Here is a 7,500-nt window from a genome sequence, read left to right on the forward strand (position 1 = left end):
AGGACATCTCTCTCTCTCCCACACCGATGGCTCGACCACCTCACGCCTCCACAGAATAAACAGACAGAGAGAGAGACAGAGAGAGAGAGAAAGAGAGAGGATGGAGGAAGCTGAAGAAGGATTCAAAATAAACAAGACTAAAGCAGGTGATCCTCGGCCAATCCCCTCCTCTATTTGTGTAAAAAAAATGTTTAAAAGTATTTTGGCAGGAGAATCTTGAGAATGTCACGAGAAATTATCCAGGTGCAAAAAAAAGCATGCAGCCAGGCAGCCGATGCAAAGGAATCCCAAAGGGGAGTGATCCCTCTCTTCCCTTCTCTGCCTTTCTCTTCTGCTCTCCTTTCCTTTCCTTCCTCTCTGCTCGTCTCTTCTCCACTGTGAGAGCCTGCCTGTCCGTATGAGTTACCATGCACAGTGCCTGCCTCGCACTAACCCTCTGTCTCGCTTGCTCTCTCTCTCTCTCTCTCTCTCTCTCTCCCCCTCCCTCCTTCATCTTGCTCTCACACAGCCCCTTGTTTCCCACCCACTCTCCTCCCTTTCTCATTTCTCCTCTCTCTCTCTTTCTCTCTCTCACTCTCACACACACACTCTCTCACGCACAAGCACACACACGCGTGCTGCACACACACACACATTCTCTCCCTCTCTGCCTCTCATCCTTCTCACTAAATCTTTGAAAGCATAAGCATCGTTGAGAGGCTAGTACTCGATCATCTACGTAGCAGCAGCAGCAGCACACAGCATCATATTTGCCCAAGGCTAAATGGGTCTGGCCATGGCAGTGGATTCCAATAAACCCCAAAAGCATCTATCTATCTATCTATCTCACTACTATAAAGATAACAGAGAATCCTCATTTTACTACAACCAGAGAGGTTCTCATGTTACACGGCTAATAATTGCAGATCTAACCTGACTGATGATCTGTCAGTAAGCAAAGAAGTGTGTACCACAAGAAATATGACAAATTGCTTGAGGCCAACATTTGTGGAACATTTGAGGAACTGTTTTCATTTATGAACCACAAGTAAGCAAATGAAAATGTATGAATAAATACCCTTGACAAATTACACAAAAGGCCACTGACAAAAAAATACTCCAGTTGATGTTACTGACATGACTGTCCCATCTGCTTCCAAAATGAGAACCCTTGTGGCTGGTAGCCTATTACAGACAATGTGGCAGAGGGAGGGAGGGGTATGATGCGTTGACATAATCGTAAACATGGGCTGTATGTGATGTTGTTGTGCCATTGACAGCAGGGGAGTGACAGCAATTACTGGGAGAAATCACACTGCTTCAATGGTGCCTATTTACCCCGAGGTGCTTCTTCTCTTCAGGCAGGGGTGCCGACAACGCGGGACAAAGGGGACAGTTGTCATGGGCCCAGGGAAAGAGGGGGCCCAGAATTGGGTCCTCATTAGATTGTATGTATTGGGTTAGGAGGCCCTTTCAGATTACTTTGTCCTGGGCCTGGCCAAAGATGTCAGCGGCCCTGTCTGGAGGAAACATCGGTGTGGTACCAGGAGCAAGAGTAACACAATCTCACACTCTTTGCTTTCCACAGAGATGGAAGTGCTTATGTGTGATCCTTGGGTCATATCGAGTGTGTGCTTGACTACAAGTGGGTACACTGTGTGCGTGTATTTATGTGGTTTAACGTGAAGGCATCAGACGTGTGGTAGAGACATGGCAGTGTTCCTTAGTGACACACAGAGGATTACAAACACAACATGAACACACCATGTCTGACTAATGGCAGACATGCAAACCCCTTGCTCCCGCTGTGAGACACACAAACACTCAAACAAACTAAAGGCGTTAGTGATCAGGGCAAACAAAACATTGCTCTTCACTAGTACAAAAAGATGTTTGTATCTGATTTCTTCCTGGGTGGGTTTATTGGTTTATTAAACCCTAAAATAATGATTCCAAATATTCAGCGGTTAGTTTGTTGGGAAAGGCGCACATTTGTGTTACCACCCTATTAGCTAATGGAGGGTGGTATGGCCATGCAACACATTATGGAGATGGTTAATAGCAATACGAATAACTGCACATTAAACTGACATTAATCAATTAAAGACATAGTAATAACACTGTAATAAATATGAATAACAGTAATAGATGGGTAAATCTGTGACTGTTGTGAAACACTCGTCAACACTCTTATTTTCCCCATTTCCAGTGCACCTACAGGTTGAATTCTTAGATTCTTGAATCACAAAAGACGTTATACTTTTTAACTGTGGAAATACAAGTTCTAAACACTAAAATCACTATTTTTTTTTAGTGTTTTTTTCTTCTTCTCAGATTTGCTCATATACATTCAGCTAACTTGTAACACTGATAAATATTGGGCCAGTACTTCTCCACAGCTTATAAATGATCAATTCCTCCCTGTGTGACTCTCCAGACTACTGATTCAAATGTAGTCTAGTCTCTACTCTGCATGTATATCAAAGAGCCAGCAGTAGTAAGCAACAACATAAATCCTACCAAACCTCAAGGATGCTCCTCACTACATTTATATTTATAAGCCTTGGATCTGGGATGCGAGTGGGATATAAGAAAAAACAAATGTTTTAATGTGTGACTGTATTTATAGATAATGAGCAAAGGTCAAACGATTCAGTGGCTGACGTCCTCTGTGAAGAAGCCACTTAAAGACAAATTGCGATCCGCATTTAGATGGCGGAATAGAGAAGAACTCGCTTGACACAGGAAGAGCACACTTACACAGAAATATCAAACAGTCCCTTTTTCTGCTGACAATCGTTCTTTCACTTTATTCCATGACTTGCACAACTGTATGCGAGAGAGAGAGAGAGAGAGAGAGAGAGAGAGAGAGAGAGAGAGAGAGAGAGAGAGAGAGAGAGAGAGAGAGAGAGAGAGAGAGAGAGAGAGAGAGAGAGACTGAGAGTCAGTGTGAGTGACCTACTTCCTCCTTGGTTCAAGCTGGAAATTCTATCTTTAAAAACCAAAGGAGACAAGGGGTGCGTTCCAATATGCGACCTTGCGTCCACCACTTGTGCTTGTGGCCTCATACCAGGAAGTAATGTCATGATGACATCACTGACAACAGCATTATACTGTATTTCAATATCTCGCAAAAGCTCAATTGTAAAGTCATTTTCTCATTTGCAAACTGGATGGTGAATGAAAAACAGTCCCCCAAAAATTGTTTTGGCTAGGCTGACAGCGGGGAAACTTAAATTCTTCTCTCCAAGGAGGAGGGGCCAAGCCACAATCACAAGTGGAGGACGCAAGGTCGCATATTGAATGCACTCAAGCTCAGACAGAGACCCATGGCCACGCTGCTAGTTCTGAGGATGGAAACTTGACTCAGGTTGGCATGGTGATGAGTGTTGAATGTACAGAAAAAATAATGTTCAGGAGCCAGACAGAGCTTGCCATCAGGGCCGGATTAAGATGCCCTGGGGCCTCAAGGCTAACAGGTTGCTGTAGGCCCCCCTCCACAGAAAGCAAATCCAGCAACAAAATTGCATCTACACCAGTGGTTCCCAACTTTTTTCAATTTGGGGCCCACTCGAAATTGTCAAAAATGTTTGGGGCCCACCTCTGACCCAATTAAGAATAAAACTCAAATAAATCAACAGTAACACACACCAAAATATAATTATTTTTAGAAAATGATTTCAAGGCCCACTTGGAATACCTCCAGGGCCCACCAGTGGGCCCCGGCCCATAGGTTGGGAACCACTGATCTACACCATCTTAATTCCCAGGCAGGAATGAAGTATAACACGTCTGTGACAACTGTGGAGAGGCGTATCAGTAAGATTTGAAACCAATTGACCGTCCCCCTGGCAGGTTGGGGCCCCTAGGCTGCAGACATATCCATCCTGTGCGGTAGGGCTGGGCGATATGGAAAAAAACCAATATCACAATATGGATTACTTTATATCACGATAACGATATATATCACAATATAGCACAATTACATACGTTTTCAATTATTCTCTTTATTTGCTCTATTTTTTTATGTCGCAACACAACCATTCTTTAAAATGGATCCTTTAATTCTTACTTTTACAGTTACATTAACTTATAGTGTGTATTGTGACAACATGAAATGTAATTAAATGATATTCAATTGTATAAAATTGATAAAATTACTATCACGATATAAGCGATATAGTAGAAAGGCCACGATATACACTTTTATATCACGATAACGATATATATCGTCATATTGCCCAGCCCTACTGTGCGGTAATCTGGTTCTGCTCGGTGTATCCGTGCCCCCTGCAACCCCCACACAGCCATGAGACTGACACGCTTCAAAGTCCCCCTGGACTGATTAAAAAGGAAACGGGCTCCTTTTTATATGTAAATGCCACAGCAGCTGACTCGGGGAGGGATCCAGGGGGACCTTTTGACGTGGCACCAACCTGCGACTGGCAGACAGATCAGGGCCAAGCCCGGACCACAGCCGGGTGGGTATCTACTAAGGGGCTATGGGAGAGAAGAGTCCTTCCTGTTGACAGTGAAGGGTGTGTGTGTGTGAGAGAGAGAGAGAGGAGTGTGTGTGAGTGCGTGTGTGCGCGTGTGTGTGTGTGTGAGAGAGAGAGAGAGGCAGAGGGAGAGGTAGAGGAAGAGGTAGTGTGTGAGAGAGAGAGAGGTGTAGAGGGAGAGGGAGTAAGAGAGAGAAAGAGAGGGAGTAAGAAGAGAGAGAGAGAGAGAGAGAGAGAGAGGGGCGGAGGGGGTGGGAGACAGAGAGAGAGAGAGAGAGAGAGAGAGAGGTGCATAGGAAGAGGGGGAGGGAGTGAGAGAGAGAGAGAGACAGAGACAGAGAGAGACAGAGAGAGGCGCAGAGGAAGAGGGTGCGCAAGCAATTAAAGAGAGACAGAGAGAGAGAAAGGGCAATTAGAAAGATGAATGGTAAATAGTGGTGGTGGTGGTGGCACTGAACAGATATAACATTTGAAAACCATCACTTCTTTCAGAATCGGCAACACAAACAAGTCCCTTTTCTCCTGTAAGGACCTTGGCAGCGTCTCAATACACAATATACACAGTCAGGTCCACAAGGCTCCAGTCAAGCTGACACACAAACACATGTATTCTTTATTATTATTTTAAAAAAAAGACAACTGTTCCCAATGTATTTTTAGTCCAACATCATTCTTCCCTTTTTTTCAAATCCTTCATAGAATACTAAATACCCCCCTCCCCACTTTGCACATTTTTCAGTAGCAGACGTCAGTCAGTGCAACCACAGTGAATGCCCATAAATTAATTAAAAATGGGTAATTCATGTACAAGCAATGAATACGCTTCATAGACACTAGGGCTGTAGCGATATTGTATCGAACCGAGAAATCGTGATACACAGAGTCACGATACTGTATCGTGATACAAGGAGGCAGTATCGTGATGTGCCCTTTCAAAGTTTTATTACCCATTAGTCCAGGAAACAACCTTATGATTTGATGTGATAGTGTTTCCAAACTTCAGTGGAGATACATTTCAGAAATCGTGGGGTGTATCGAACCGTAGGTCAAAAATCGTGATACGAACCGAATCGTGAGTTGAGTGTATCATTACAGCCCTACTATACACAATAGTGGCATTAGCCGTGGTTGCACCACCAGTCTGCTACTAAAATAAACGTCAATGACCCACACAGGGGTGCATTTCTTAAAACCAAAGTTGCTTACTACATTAGCTACTTTGTTGTTTTAAATGCATTTTCCCATTGGCAACTACCGAAGTTGCTAACAGGCTAACAACTTCTCTTTTGAGAAATTTACCCCAGAGGTGTGACTGATGAGGCTTCATTCGTTTGCCACTTTATCACTCATCATCACATCAGCTTGTTTTAGAAGCATACAAAAAAGGCACGTCTGACACCATTTTTTTGTTTTAATATAGCTCCGTCGCTGCACATAGCAGCTTAGCACTGTAGTTTTCCCTTATTTGTATATAGTATATTTATTTATTTAAATATTTCCCCCCCGTCCTTTGTTTTCTTTTTTGAATGCTTTTCCTCTTCTGTCAGCAAAACTACTCCCTCTTGTTCCCATGGCACACTGATAATGACATCACACATTCCCAGGAAGTGAGAAAGTGTTCTACTTAGCGGTGACCCTAGAGAGGGAACGTCAGATCGAGAGAGAGAGAGAGAGAGAGAGAGAGAGAGAGAGAGAGAGGGTGAGCGAGAGAGAGACAGAGACAGAGAGGAAGAGAAAGAGGACAATTAGGGCAATAAAGAGGAAGAGAGAGTTAACTGAATGGGTGTGTGTGTGTGTGGGGGGGTGTTAGGAGAAACTAATGGAGAGCGAGAGAGAGAGAGCAAGTGAGCAAGAGCACTTGAAAGAGAGAGCAAACAAGCGAGCAACCGAGAGAGAGAGAGAGAGAGAGAGAGAGAGAGAGAGAGAGAGAGAGAGAGAGAGAGAGAGAGAGAGAGAGAGAGAGATCAGTGTCCTCTAACCATACTGGGGGTTCAGGAGAGCAGACCCGATCCTGCTGACTTGGACAGAAAACACTTCTAGAAGAGAATACTGCAACATGTACTGTACGGCTGCCTCACCCACCTCCCCCGTTAAAAACAAACAATGTCCTTCAGTAATAGATGAGGCGCTGGGGGAAAACAACATTTTCAAAATAAGAGTCTCCAGGCAAAGCCACAGGCAGCCAACCCAACCCAATCCCAACCCAACCCAAATCGAACCCAAATTCACAACCCAACCCTACCCAACCCAACCCAAATTCAACCCGAACTTGTCAATGGTCCTTCTATTGCACCCGTGAGCTCCAATCATGAAGTCCACAGTGCACCAGGCACTTCTATTGGCATTCTGGTAAGTCTCTCTGGAAACACATGGCAGGAGGCACATGTGCATACTTGTGTTTCTTGAGTATATCCATGTGGGTGGCATTACTTCAGTTTTGGCCTTCTTGGGTACGTATATCCATAGTGTGGTCTGTGCTGCCCTTCAAAGTCAAAGTGCAGTAACTACGGCAACATTAAAACTCCTTCAAAGCCTCGGTATCAGGTTGTAGCCTATACAGTACATGTATTTTAGTTACTGCAAATTCATATTTCTGAAAACGGGACACATTTGTTTGACCATAAAGCTTTGTCACAAGATTAACCCATTGTGTCCTGGAGACGCATATACGGGTTTTTCAGGATTTTGAGATTTTAGCTGTTTTATTAACTATGTGGGTATGTTAGAGCTGAATGAACACATTACAATGCAAGGGAAGAGTCTTGGCTTTTAAAAGTAAGTTTGTATGTGCTTCGGAGGCTGAGAAATGTAGGATTTAATAGGAAGGGGGCACCCTTTCCAAAAAAAGGGCTTAGGACAAAATGGGTTAAGGAGGTGTAAAGAAGACCATTTTCAGTCTAAACTCAATTTTGGCACAATATGTAGTTAGGCCTACTGCACTTTGCCTTTGTAGGGCAGTGTGTATACCCGGTACACCAAAGTCCACGGTGTACCAGGCTGTTCATCTGGCATGGGGCACCTG

General features: G+C 44.0%; 1 protein-coding gene across 1 annotated transcript in view; it reads right to left on the reverse strand.

Moving 5' to 3' along the window:
- The window catches only part of arrb1 (arrestin, beta 1), a 68,641-nt gene extending 68,261 nt beyond the window's left edge, over positions 1 to 380 (reverse strand). The window contains exon 1 of the mRNA XM_063205772.1: positions 1 to 380. This exon is cut by the window's left edge and continues 129 nt beyond it. The gene's annotated coding sequence lies outside the window, so the exon portion shown is untranslated.
- Between the last annotated feature and the right edge of the window lie 7,120 nt (positions 381 to 7,500).

This window comes from Engraulis encrasicolus, chromosome 8, assembly GCF_034702125.1.
Source record: "Engraulis encrasicolus isolate BLACKSEA-1 chromosome 8, IST_EnEncr_1.0, whole genome shotgun sequence".
Lineage (NCBI taxonomy): Eukaryota > Metazoa > Chordata > Actinopteri > Clupeiformes > Engraulidae > Engraulis > Engraulis encrasicolus.